The sequence below is a fragment of the Notamacropus eugenii genome, chromosome 4, assembly GCF_028372415.1.
Source record: "Notamacropus eugenii isolate mMacEug1 chromosome 4, mMacEug1.pri_v2, whole genome shotgun sequence".
In the NCBI taxonomy this organism is placed as follows: domain Eukaryota; kingdom Metazoa; phylum Chordata; class Mammalia; order Diprotodontia; family Macropodidae; genus Notamacropus; species Notamacropus eugenii.
The window spans coordinates 120,112,624-120,126,259 of NC_092875.1; the positions used below are offsets into that span (position 1 = coordinate 120,112,624).

The following is a 13,636-nucleotide window of genomic DNA, read 5'->3' on the forward strand; positions in this document are numbered from 1 at the left end:
GAGGTAAGGATTATGATTCTTCTGTTTGACACTTAAGAAGTCAGTGAGTTCAACCTTATCCTACTCTTTGTGGGATAAGAGGATACAATCACTTGCTGGAAGGAAATATGCCCAGAAGACTACTGAAGACAGATTCCATTGGAAACCAAATAAAACGTCCACAGAAAAGGATCATAGAACTAGAACTGAGAAGGACTTCAGAGGTCATCTAGCCCAACTCCCCCATTTTACAGATGAGAAAACTAAGGCCCAGGGAGATAAAGTCCTTGCCCAGGATCACAAAGGTAGTGAAGTAGCTGAAGTAGAATTTGAATCCAGGACTCTGACTCCAGAGACAAAGCTATTTCCCTTGAACTTCCATGTCTGGAAGCAGCCACTACTAAATGTCTCACCAGTCTCAGGGTCTAATTCTTTTCAAGCCTATCCTGTATGTTTGGGTTATTGATTATCCTAACGAAGTGAGCTATCTTAGCACTGCCTCTCAGAACAAAGCTTATACATAAAGAGTCAAGGAAGCAACCATAGGAATCTTTATTGTAATGTTTGTTCTAAAGTTCCAGGATGTTTGTTTAACAATATTTCAGCTAAATTCCAAACTTACATCAAGAAAGGCATAGTAACTAAAGTTCTGGACCAGAAGCTCAGGGTTCAAATTTTGCCTCAGATACTTATTAGCTCTGTGATCACAGGTAAACTGCTTAATCTCATAGAGTCTCAAAGTTCCCGCATATAAAATGTAGATATTTTATTAACTGATGAATAGAAGAATGAGTAGAATAAAATGTGTATACACACACACACACACACACACACACACACACACACACACACACCCCATTTGGGTCTAATGATGGCCATTTTTAGGGTGGAGGGAAGGGAAGGAAAAAAAGAAATTTACACGAAAACTTAAGGAATAGCAAGTCGTATATAGCAGATTTGCTGTTTTACATGAAATAATCTTTTTTTACTATGTTGTGTTATAAAAATGCTTGTTTTATTCCATAACTTAAAAATAAAATAAATTTAAAAATATTTGCATCATCGCATTGCTATAAGCAAAGTAATTTAAATTTTGAGGTAAGAGATAAATGTTAAGTTGATACGACTTAGTGTTTCTCTGAAGACTCCATGTTCTTAATGGGTCCAGGCATGATTTTCAGGTTAATACCCTTCCAAATGGAATTTAAAGCAGAATTACAGAAACAGCAGCTTAATCTGAAGGCCATCCATTAAGCTAAGGGCATTTGTGAAGGGGAAGGAAAAAACTGGGACAGGACACAGTAGGCTTTGAATCTGCTATCTGTCAAATAATAGACATTGCCATTTAAGGCCTATTAGCATAATCCACTCACTGATAGGAGCTTCAAGGAACCTTGAATCTCCTCCAGCAAAAAATAATTTTTTATTAAGATCCATCCTTTTTATGATTATTGCAACACTTTTGAAATGAGATGTTCAGTCTTTTTTTAGTTGTGTCCGACTCTTCTTGACCTCATTTGGGGTTTTTTTGGCAAAGATGCTATATTGATTTGTGATTTCCTTCTCCAGATCATTTTACAAATGAGGAAACTGAAGCAAAAAGGATTAAGTGTCTGAGGCCAGGTTTGAACTCAGGTCTTCCTAAACTCCAGGTCTGGTGCTCTATCCACTGTGCTATATCCTGCTTTTGATGCTTACCTGCGTGACCTTGAGCAAGTCACCTTCCTGAGCCTCAGTCTTTTCATCTGCAAAGGAGGGGAGTTGGATGACATGATACTTTAAGGTCCTTGGCAGTTCTACATCTGTGAACCAATGCTTTAAAAACCAGAAGACCCAGTTCCTATTCATGTGACTCTAGACAAGTCATTTTGCTTGTCTGAGCCTCAGTTTCTACGTCAGCAAAATGGGAATAATGCCCATCTCTTGAGGTTGTTATGAGAAGAGTGTTTTGTAAATGGTAGAGTGATAAATAAAGGAGCTAGTGTACTTCTGTGTGAGTTACCTGTCCTGCAGTGTGCCAACCCCATCCTCTCTACTCCCAAGTATAACCAAATCTGATGCTCATGAGATTCATAGCAGAGGTCCTTTCATGAAAAGCCAAGCTGAAGACAGAACTGTGGAGTTGAACTGTCCTTTGACTATGCCTCATTCTCCACTGCTTCAGGCTCTTAACTGTGCCTGCTTCCATTTCCTACCCTAACCTCCACCTGGTACTGATGTGCCTCCAAGATGATGGCCTCTAAGCCTCCTCCTGACTCATGGGGCCATGTCCGTACACAGGTACCCAGTCACCTCAGTACCATGCTACAATTTCCTTTTAGATCAAGAATAGTGAGAAATTGTGGTGTGAACTCAAGGAAGTCCACCTCATTTTAATCCACGGTGATATTTCTAAAATGGACTAGGATTGTTAAGAGAGTGGACCAATGATTTCAGTGATATAGGAAACTCCCAGGAGGGGAAATTTCCTCCATCAACCAAAGTTGGCATCTTTTGGGCAACTTAGCTTTAGAAAACACTGACAGGTGCCCAGGGCATCCAGCCAGTGTGTATCAGAGGTGGTACTCGAAACTGGGTCTTCTTTGCTTTGAGGCCAGTTCTCTATGCAACATGGCACATCACCTCTCTACTGTTGACAAGAAGAATGAAAATTAAGTTTTTGGTAATCACATATTTTCAGTGTTCTAGGAATCATCACTGTTGTTATATTTACCATGAACTGCCCTGATGGCATAACAAAGAGTGATTCAGGTACTCAAAGTCCATGCCAGCATAAGATGAGCTCTGGCAGATGCTAGCATCTTGATATCTTCAGTACTTGGCAAAGGGCCAGTCATGTAGTAGGCACTTAATAAATGCTTGCTTAATTAAACTGAACAAGCTTGGACAACTTCCAAGTATCTTCAGTACTTGGCACTGGGCAAGCCACATAGTAGGCACTTAGTAAAGGCTTATTGAATTGAATTGAGCAAGTTTGGATGACTTCCAGTAGAAGGATTATACATCACAGGAGCATTGATTTAGAACTGGGCAGGACTTGAGTGCATAGAGTAAAATTGTGTCATTTTACAAATGAGGACACTGAGGCCAGAGAAGTTAAAGTAGTTGCTTCAAATCACTTTGTTCAGTCACTTTTCAGTCATGTCTTACTCCTAATGACCTTATTTGGGGTTTCTTGCCAAAGATACTGCAGTGGTTTGCCATTTCCTTCTAAGGAAACTGATACAAACAGGGTTAAGTGACTTGCTCAGGGCTATATAGTAAGTAAATGTTTGAGGATAAATTCAAACTCAGGTCTCCCTGACTCCAGGTCCAACAGGTTGTGTTTGTCCTTCATTTCTGAAGAGGACCATGACATCAAGAAAATGATGACATGACTTGCCATTGAGTTTGATTTGAGGGAGGGAGGGCTGGGCAAGGTCATCAGCCTCACTCTCTTCTCCAGAGCCTTCTGGATCTAGCGACCTAATATTCATCAGGATGACTGGAGATGGGCTAGGATGCAATGTGGGACCTGGCCATTTTAGGCTAATTCCTTTTCAGGTACTCATTTAGAGTGAGGTAATGCGTATCAGTGAATACTCTTTAAGAAGTAGTCAAGGGATGGCCCCTTTAATTAGAAAAAGAAGAAAAAGGACAGTTGGGAGGGCAAGGCCCTCAGGGTTGTTTTCCCAAAGAGAAACAGTTACCATGGAGATCAGCTCTAAGCCAGGAAGGTCCAAAAAAACAGCCATTAAGTGGAGCTTGAGCAGGGACCTATTGTAGTCCAATGTAGGGACTTCAGAGTGAACTGGGTTTAAGGTTTTAGGAAAGAAAGAAGGAAAGGAAAGAAGGAAGGAAGGAAGGAAGGAAGGAAGGAAGGAAGGAAGGAAGGAAGGAAGGAAGGAAGGAAGGAAGGAAGGAAGGAAGGAAGGAAGGATGAAGCAGTCCAGCACCTCTATTCGTGTCTCACCCATTGCCTTTTATAAGTCATGGCCAAGACAGAGGTTGTTTGTTGTGGCTGAATTGTTTTCGGGTGTATCTGACTCTTTGTGACCCCTTTGGGATTTTTTTGCAAACATACTGGAGTAGTTTACCATTTTTTTTCTGAGGAAATTGAGGCAAACACCGTGAAGTGGCTTGCTCAGAGCCACACAGCTAGTAAGTGTTTGAGGCCAGACTCCTGACTCTAGGCTCCGTACTCCATCCATTGGGAAAGGAATGATGAGAGGGGCCCTTTAATAAAGTGAAAAATCACTCATTTCACAAAGCAAACTCTTAGCTTCTGATTTGTTTTCTAAATAGCAAATTTCCTAAACTAGTTTTGATTAAAGCAAGGTGCAATCATGCTTGAACCAAATTTCTGAAAAGAACAATAATATTTTGGAGGAGACAATCATAATAGCTGTAACACTAAAACAGTGACAGTCGGGGAAGTTTTACATCCAGTGAAGGTACTCAGAGTGCCCAAATGCAATAACCCTAAAGGCTGTTGAAAACGGCAGGGTGACACAGGCTAGCTGGAGCTTATTGCTAAATGTTTTGTTTCATAAAAAGTGGAAAAAGATGCATCGTCAGGAATATGTACAACCAGAAAAGAAGATGGGCTAGTCACAGAAGCCTGGGGGATGGCGAAAGATCAGGAGTTTAGAGCCCTGAGGTCTTTCATTCCATTAGCTACTATTATTATAACTAGAATAAAATAAACTGTTAGGTAGCTAAATGGGTCAGTGAATAGCGTTGGGCCTGAAGTCAAAAAAATCTGGATTCAAAACTGGCCTCAGATACTTAATAGCTGAATGACCCTAGGAAAATCAGTTAACCTCTGTTTGCCTTAATCCACTGAAGAAGGAAATGGCGAAGTACTCCAGCATCTTTGCCAAAAAAGATCGGGTGGACAACATTAGCATGCTATGTTACACAGGGTCATGAAGAGTCTGATAACACTGAACAAAAAACAGAATGTTAGACTTGGAAATGTTTTACACATTTAATTTAACCTCTTCTTCCTACAGATGAGGAAAACTGAGGCTTAGGTTAAGAGGCTCATTTGTACAATGTGCTCCCTTCTCAACTCATAGGCACACCCCAAAATTTCCATTACCCCTAAACTACAGGAGATAAGGTCATTTAAGTTTGACTTAAATGAATTTTCCTCATTGTTTTGATAAATCTCCCAGTTGACAAACAAAGCTTTGAAAAACTAAAAAAGCTCCTATTTGTGGGCACTGCCACTTCCTGGGTGTTGTTTTAATGTCTAGCCTGACCAAGTTCCTATGCGGAGAAAATGCTGCCTCTAACAGATAAGGCCTCAATGTCAGAGGCAGCATGGTGAAGTCAGGTACACTCTAAGATAACCCTCATAGGGCCAAACAGACCCCTGAAGGGTTTCATTAACTCTGGTGTTTAAGTTACTATTAATTGCATTAATTCTGTAAAATGTTACTTTTATAGAATAACACTTTCCCTTGAAGCACAGGCCACTTGCAAAACAATGAAGAAAACTTAATTAAATCAAATTTTAATGACCTCATCTCTAGCTTAGGGGTAACAGCAATTACTGGATGTACCTAAGAGTAGAAAAGGAGGAGCATCATGCAAATGAGTGATTTAACCTAAGCCTCAGTTTTCTCATCTGAAAGAAGAGGTTGCATTAGATATCTGAAACACTTTCCTACCCTGACACTTATTTCATTTTAGTTATAATAAAGAGAGTGTTTTGTATGCAGAATACCTTAGATAAGTTGTCTAATTTGATCCTCACAACTCCGTGAGGTAGATATTATCATTCCCATTTTACCAGAGAAACCTGAGGCTCAGAGGTTAAATTACTTGCTCAGTCACCTCTCACCTGACTACACTACTTTGGGACTTCTCCCCATGCCTCAGGGAGCTTATTATTGGGATAACCTGGTCACCCTATAATATCTCATAAGCCTTGGTGTTGAACCTCCTCACTACCCTTTGCCTCTGATTGGAGGGTGGGGACCCTGAATTCCGGTCCACCATTTAAGGAGAGACCTTAGCTCTTGCCTCTCCTCATTTCTCATCCAGCTGCACTTACCTTGGAACTTGTCCTAATGACTTCTCCTCCAGGCCTTCCAGGATGCTACCTTCTCTCTCTACCCCCACATGCCAGTTCCCTTTAGTGTTTTACCTTCCTCTATTAGATTGTAAGCTCCTTGAGGACAGACACTATGTTTCTTTTCTCATCTTTTTATCCCCAGCACTTAGCGCAGTGCCTGACACTTAGAAAGAGTTTAATAAACATTAATGGACTATTAATTGATTGTCCAGGATCCCACGGCAGGTTATGAACCCAGGTCTTTCTGACTCCAGGTCCAACACTCTGCATTGCACACGAAGCTGACTAGTTATGATTATAATCTCTCATTTTACATGGTGGAAGTTATATGGCAATGGACGTTGTGTCTGTTGGCCGTGGTCCGGCCTACCTGTGTCCAGAGAAGCTCTGATTGGCCACAGGATGATGACTGTGGGGAGGGGGGCAGACCAGTCCACAAGGATGATCTACCTGAAGTACAGAGCATGATCAATACATACCCATAATAAACACGAATCCTTCTCTACTATGTTGTCTGAGCAAGCCCTAAAGAGGTGCTATCTTTGAATCACTGAAACAGGTGAGAACTCAGTTGGAAGTCAGAAGACCCCTGTTTGAGGCTCGTGTTTGTCTATGAACAATCATAGATCCTTAGGCTATATCAAGCTATATCTAGGTCTGGATCTATGATCCCTGAGACCTACAAAAGGGAGATAATGATACTGGTATTACGAAATCCACTAGGTTATTGTGAGAAACAATACCTTAAAGACTCTAAGGTACTTCAGAGATGAGGACAGCTGTCATCACAGTTGTCATTTTTACCATAATCAGCCGTTTTCATTGTTGTCCTGATACCATACCATGGAATGATTCTGTTTCTTAAAGTCTATGCTGGTGAAGTACAAGCTTTGGTAGATCCCAGCATCTTGGTATCTTCAGTACTTAGTACAGGACCAATCAAATAGTAGGCACCAATAAATGCTTGATAATTAATCAATTCGCTGCTTGTAAAATTAAATTGAACAAACTTGGACAACTTTTAGCACTGGAACATGGATTTAGAACTTGGAGGGGACCTGAGAGATCATCTAGTAGCATATTTTCATTTTTGAAATGTGGATACTGAGGCCAGAGCTGTTGACTATCTCAGGGTCACATAGATGGTATTTGGTGGTGAATAAGAAATTAGGATTCTTATACCTAGGTAAGCTCATTCAAGCCTGCATGAGAACATGACCAATTCATGAACTCTTGCAGCATATGTGCTGAAGGACATACCGTGTGTGGGTCGGCTGTGATAGCTGAGTTCCTGGGACTGGCCATTCCCAGGAACATAGACACAACTGTGGGGGAACTGGCCCTTCTCCCAAGGTTGTACTTGTTCAACTTAAACCTTGCAGCCCCCTCCTGGTATCTCCTCCATCCTAAAAACCATAAATTAAGTTATATAACCTGATGGTTTTAACTCGCTTTTGCCAAAACATTCGGGAGCCTGTCTAATCTAGTTGGCAGCGAGCCTTCTTTGTTCTCCCCCCATAAAAATCCCAGTGCTTCTTCTTCTCTTTGGAATCTCACCCATGGAGAGGATGCTCTGCCTGGGACCCTTGTGCTCCCAATTCGGACCCTGAACGCTGTATCCCGGGATTCCCCAGCTGATGTAATTCAGGTGTTGGTGCTCCTTGAATTGGTGATGTTTTCTTTTTCTTTTTCTGCTATACTGATTATTATTATACTTATTACTCTGTGCTTATTGTGTATTATCTGTTGTATTGGATGTAATTATAGACAGTCTATAATTAAACTACTTTCATTTTTAAAGCAGTGTGAGAGTGTTATTTACAGGAACGAATCCGAACCCCTAAAAATCACAAAACAGGTGGCATTGGCATAAGAAGCCAGGTCATGGGACCCTCAATCCAGTCTTCTTTTCTCTTACAAAGCAAAGCATATACACTAAACATGGGTAGAAATATTGGTAATTCTTACCCTACATTTATGTCATACTTTAGGAAATTATCAGGGAAGAAAACTGGGACCCTAAGAGGTTAAGTGACTGCCCCAGGGTCATATAGCTAGTATGTGTCAGAGGTAGGGCTGGAATCTGGGTCTTCCTTACTCAGAAGTCAAGTCCCTATCATTACTCTGTGCTGTTTCTCATTTCTACTTTATGGAGAAGAGAGGCCAAGACAGATGAAGTCACTTGCTTAAGGTTTCATAGCTTTTAAGTGTAAATGCTAAGACTAATGTTAATTTGACTCCAAGTTCAGTGCTCTAATGTGAACCTTTTTGCAATTGATCCAATGCCAACATTCTGAATTCCTGAGGGCATCCTTGGGGAGCCAACAGTGGGATCCACTAACAGTCACACTGAGCTATCCCTGAAAGCCTACCTATCCCTAATGGAAATGTTATTTTGGGGAGGTGAATGATGTCCATGACAGGTGGAAAGCCAGGCTAAGTTCCTTCATTTACTTGACACAGAAAGAGGTCATCTTGACTTCTCATTGCCTTTCCCTTCCGCCAATCCCTATCCTGGTCAGGGAAACCTTACTACCTGACTGCGCATTTGTTCCACAAGAGCAGCCCTCAGTGCTGATCACAGGCAAGGCAAGGCAATAGCCATTTATTAACTACTTACTATGTGCTGGGCAATGTGCTAAGTGTGTATGTTTGTAATAGACTTGGAGGTCTATCCTTGGTGAAAGAAGGAGAAGATTATGTCGAAACTGGCAGTCTGGAGTTAACTGTAAGGTGGAAATCTAACCTCCTGGAGGCTTTTGTGTAAGCTGATGACCAGAGTTAAAAGAAAACATCTAGGTACCCTAGACTAGGTTTGAAAATTGCATTCCATTTCTCTCTTCCTGACTCCAACACCCCCCATCTCACCACACACCCCTTCCCCCCACCATACACATGCACAAAATTATATAAATTAGAAGGCGTTTCAGAGACCTCCTGGTCCAAATAAGAACAGGACAAAAGCCCCTCTGCAGCATCCCCATTCACCCTCCTACTTGAAGACTTCAGGGACTGGAACTCATTATCTCCTGAGCCAGAACATTGTGGTTTCAGAAAGATAAAATGTTAGGATGTTTATGCTGACATAAAAATGAAATCTGCTTCTCTCAAGCTTACAACCATTATGTCTGTTTCTGCCTGGTGGGACCAAGCAGAACAATCCCTTTTTCATATGATAGCTCTTCTTATACTTGAAGATGGATGCTATGCCTCTTTCCCTGAATTTTCTCTTCTTTTCTAGACTAAATATCCCCATTTTCTAATCTGTTGCTCCTATGATAAGGTCGCTAGTCCTGCTGCCATCCTGGCCATTTTGGGGGAGGGGGGGATATTTACTTGTTTATCAATGTCCTTCCTAAAATATAGCACTCAGAAATGTCCAGTAGTCCACCCATGGCCTGAGTAGGGCAAAGGACAATGTTTCACTTTGGAAGATACAGCTCTCTTATTTCAACTCAGGCTTTTTGACTGCTGTGCTGACCCATATATATTGAGTGTGCAGTTAACTAAAACTTATCACTGTGTCTAGTACCTGATATGAGGGGATGCCCAGTCCTCTGCTAACCCTGAGTGGCCCAGGTTACATTCTTTCAGGAGTAATGCAATGGATTCTTTCTTCAACATCCTTGAAACTGAACCAAGACATGGGACTATCCTGGATAGTAACCAAAGCCTGTTTCTTCTCTCTGGCTTGAATTTGTGACAAGTGAAAATTTCTGAGAAACAGGATTTCTGGGTAAATTACAATCAATTTTATTAACTACAGCTAGCAAGTAATCAATAAAACTAGCTAATTTGTTCCTCTCCGTGAGCAGAGATCCAATCTGTGAAACCTTCAATACTTATAAAACCTTTGGAAAAGGGGGCTCACCTGAGGTTGAAAATCAACTCTGATTGCTTAACAAATGATAAGAGAATGAATGTTATAATGAGAGGTAGGCTTATTCTAATGAAGGTCTGAAGGACATGAGTGATCATTCAGTCTTGGTCAAAGAAATTTATCTATACCCATATGACCCCCATCTAGAGTGATCTGGACAAAAGGGGGAATCCACTTCCACCCAGATCTAACTAAAACACAATGGGCCAGAAGCCACCAGTTCAACTAAACTAAAATTTCTTCATCTTTTGATCGAATCTAAGTTTTCCCAGTTGCATGTATCTTGCCCAGTATTTCAGTTCGTTATCAGCCTTGTACTTCAAAGGTTATATGAATAGCCTACAGAGATTGATTTTCTAAATAAGGAAAAGGAAGAGGGGAAAAACCCTTAGTAATAGTTCAATAATTGGATATTAATATAGGTGAGAAATAATCATCTCTCTCAAATTATTTTGGGGTGAGTTCAATGACCTGACCCATAGGTACTACTTCTCATGTCCCAGACCATTGTTACAACCAAGCTCTTATCCAGGGATAAAACAACAAATAAAACCATCAGAACATAGGTGACCCAAGGAAATCACAGTAATGTCTTATGTGTTTGTGCTATGTTTTCACCTACTGGACCATCAACTCCATGAGAGCTCTATGACTTTACATACCCTACAAGGTCTGGCACCCAGCAGATACTTAATAAATGCTTGCTAAATTTTAAAAATTGAGGTGAACATTTTTACAGCAACAGGTTCAGAGCTAGAAGGACTTTAGAAGTCATCTTATTCATTCTCCACTCAGTTCATGGGTGAGGAAACTGGCCCAAGGAGGGATCCGGGACTTCTGATTTTAAACATAGTACTTTCTGTTAAAGTCCTCATATAATTTGGTTCATTCATTCAACAATCATTTGTAAAACAGCTACTGTGGTCAAACACTGTGCTAGATGCTGGTGATGCAAACACAAAAATGATGGTGCTCTCTAAAATAATGTTTTTAAGCTATGATCATCATTTCATGACAATTTTCCCAAGCTCATTTTGTTAGAGGTCAGACTTGAACTTAGGCTTTCTGACTCTATTAAGTATGGTTTCCACTTGACTAGATATATCACAAATAACATCTACTTTGTAGTTCCAGAGATAATCAGTTTACCCCCCTGCAGCTAGGTGGCACAGTGGGTAGAGTACTCAGCTTGGAGTCAGGAAGACTCATTTTCCTATGTTCAAATCCAGCCTCAGACACTTACTAGCTGTGTGACCATGGGCATATCACTTAACCCTGTTTGCCTCAGTTTCCTCAACTGTAAAATGATCTAGAGAAGAAAATGGCAAACCACTTCACTAATCTTTGCTAAGAAAAATCCCCAATGAGGTCACAAAAGAGCTGGACACAACTGAAAACAACTGAACAACAACATAATAGAATAGCCAACCTATACAGCTATAATGTACCATATACATCTGAAAATAATCCTTCAACACTCCAATGAATCTTGGATCTCATCAATGTATTTCTTCCATCAATACAAATCATAAACTCTCCAAACTTATCACTCCTGTGGACTTCTCGTCCATGCCCTCTCACGAGTCTGACATGGAATCTGCTTAATATTATAGAGCAACAGTTCTCAAAGTGTGGTCTCTGGGCCCATGGAGTTACTCAAGATTCTTTCAGGGGCTACTTTCAGTCAAAGCTATTTTTACAATAATACTATGATGTTTTTTACCTATTAAAATGCCCTCTCTTTTCCAATTATGTATCTGTGTGAGGCCAGATTTGTTTTTTATCTATTTCAGTCAAAGCAACAAGTTACAACAGATTGAATGCAGATGCAGATATGAGAATCCAGCTGTCTTCTATTAAGTCAGACATTAAAGAGATTTTCAAAAGTACATAAAACAATGTCAGTCTTCTCATTAGATTGACTGGGTTTGGAAGATAAAGTTTTTTTCCATTAAAATATGTTATTTTTGTTAACATGTAAGGGGCTTATTATTGTTACTTTAAATGAATTAGTATATATTTTTAAAATTTATCAGATTTCTAATAGGGTAAATTTAGATAGAAATGTTACATAAACAAAAGTTTTTTGGAGTCCTCAAAAATGATTTAGAAATGCAAAGGTGTCCTGAAGCCTAAAAGTTTGAGAATCACTATTTTAAGATCTTTACTTAAGTTTCAGTGTTGCAAGAATACCAGTGGAACGTATAGGTGGTCCATGGGTCATCCCTTGCTTTCATTACATGGTCTACCCATCTACTTTTTTATTCAAGCATTTCTTGGCTGATATATATATATAAAACTTCTCTTCTAAAATTTCTCATTTATAATGTATTGCAGTGGATATGGATTCTCTAGGATGTAGGTTTCCAAAGTGGGTGATACTACCCCCAGGCGGGTACTAGAACTATCCAGAGGGGGTGGTAGTAGTCTTGGGAGCAATTGTGAAGAGTTGAATAAAAATAAGGGGCAGCAGAAGCATAAGGAAAGACAAAAAAATTTTGAAAAAACTGTTTGTACATGTTTCATCTGTTTTATAACAGAGTTAAAGTCATAATGATTACATTATTTTCCAAATAAACACACAAAATGCAAATTATAACCCATCAGTGGTCAAGTCCACCAACAAGTCTTAACAAGCAAGTGTTGGCAGGTGAGCGTGTTGCACGTTGTTGGGAAGTCCAGCATGCATTGGCAGAAATATATGTGTATAATGACTTGTTTACAATACGATACTATATATATGCAGTATTGCATCATCAAAATTTTAATGCAAGAACAAAACAATACAATAAATTACTAAACTTTTTTTGAAATGATGCAAATTTTTAAAAAATCTGCTAAAGATTAAAAAAAAGCAGATTTCCAGTGGGGTGCTGAGTAATTTTTTTTGAAAAGGAGGCAGTAGGCCAAATAAGGTTGGGAACCTCTGCTCTAGGACCTTGGGCTAATTACATCAAATCCCAGAACCTTGTAGAACTTCCTCAATGAGATCTATAATCATTCAACAGAGTCTGGTCTATCTATGCAGGAAAAACAAAGTGAATGAAGAATGCCTATTGTCCAGATTCAAAGTAAAAGAAGCAATAGGAGCAGTAGTAAGAATTGTAACTGTTCTAATAATAATAACAACATATTTTTACCTAGTAGAATTACAAAAGGAACCTCTAAAGTTATCTAGCCCAAACTATACCTGAATATCCCTTCTCAAACATCTTTGCTAGATGGTCAATCCAAATTTCACTTAAAGATCCAGTGACTATGAGCTCTACCTCCTGGCACAACCAAGGAGATGTAGAAAACATTTCCCATGCGTTATATATTGTGAGAACCTCAAAGTAGTCCTATGATGTAGAAAAGGGAAGAATTACTGCTCCCATTTTACAGGTGTTGAAACTGAAGGGCACAGCAATAAGTAACTTGCCCAAGGACACAAATCTAAAAAAAAAAAATGGCAAAGCTGAGAATTAATTTGGCTTGACTTTGGCCACAAGTGCCTGAGGCAAGATTTGAACTCAGGTCCTCCTGATTTCAGTGCTGGTGCTCTATCCACCTAGCTTCCTTATAAATGCAAGCATTTTAACTTCAAAGCCAGGATTTCTCCCATTAAACCACACTTCTGCCATTCTGATAATGGACAAAGACTTTCATGTGTTGTAAACTACAGGCTATTACAACCCTGGAAAATTTTTTAAAAGACAGATTACTTTTGTATT

The 13,636-nt window shown here is 39.8% G+C and overlaps 1 protein-coding gene across 1 annotated transcript in view; it reads right to left on the minus strand.

The window, feature by feature from the left end:
• The window catches only part of FER1L6 (fer-1 like family member 6), a 222,837-nt gene that overhangs the window by 8,327 nt on the left and 200,874 nt on the right, over window positions 1-13,636 (minus strand). The gene's annotated exons all lie outside the window — the stretch shown is intronic.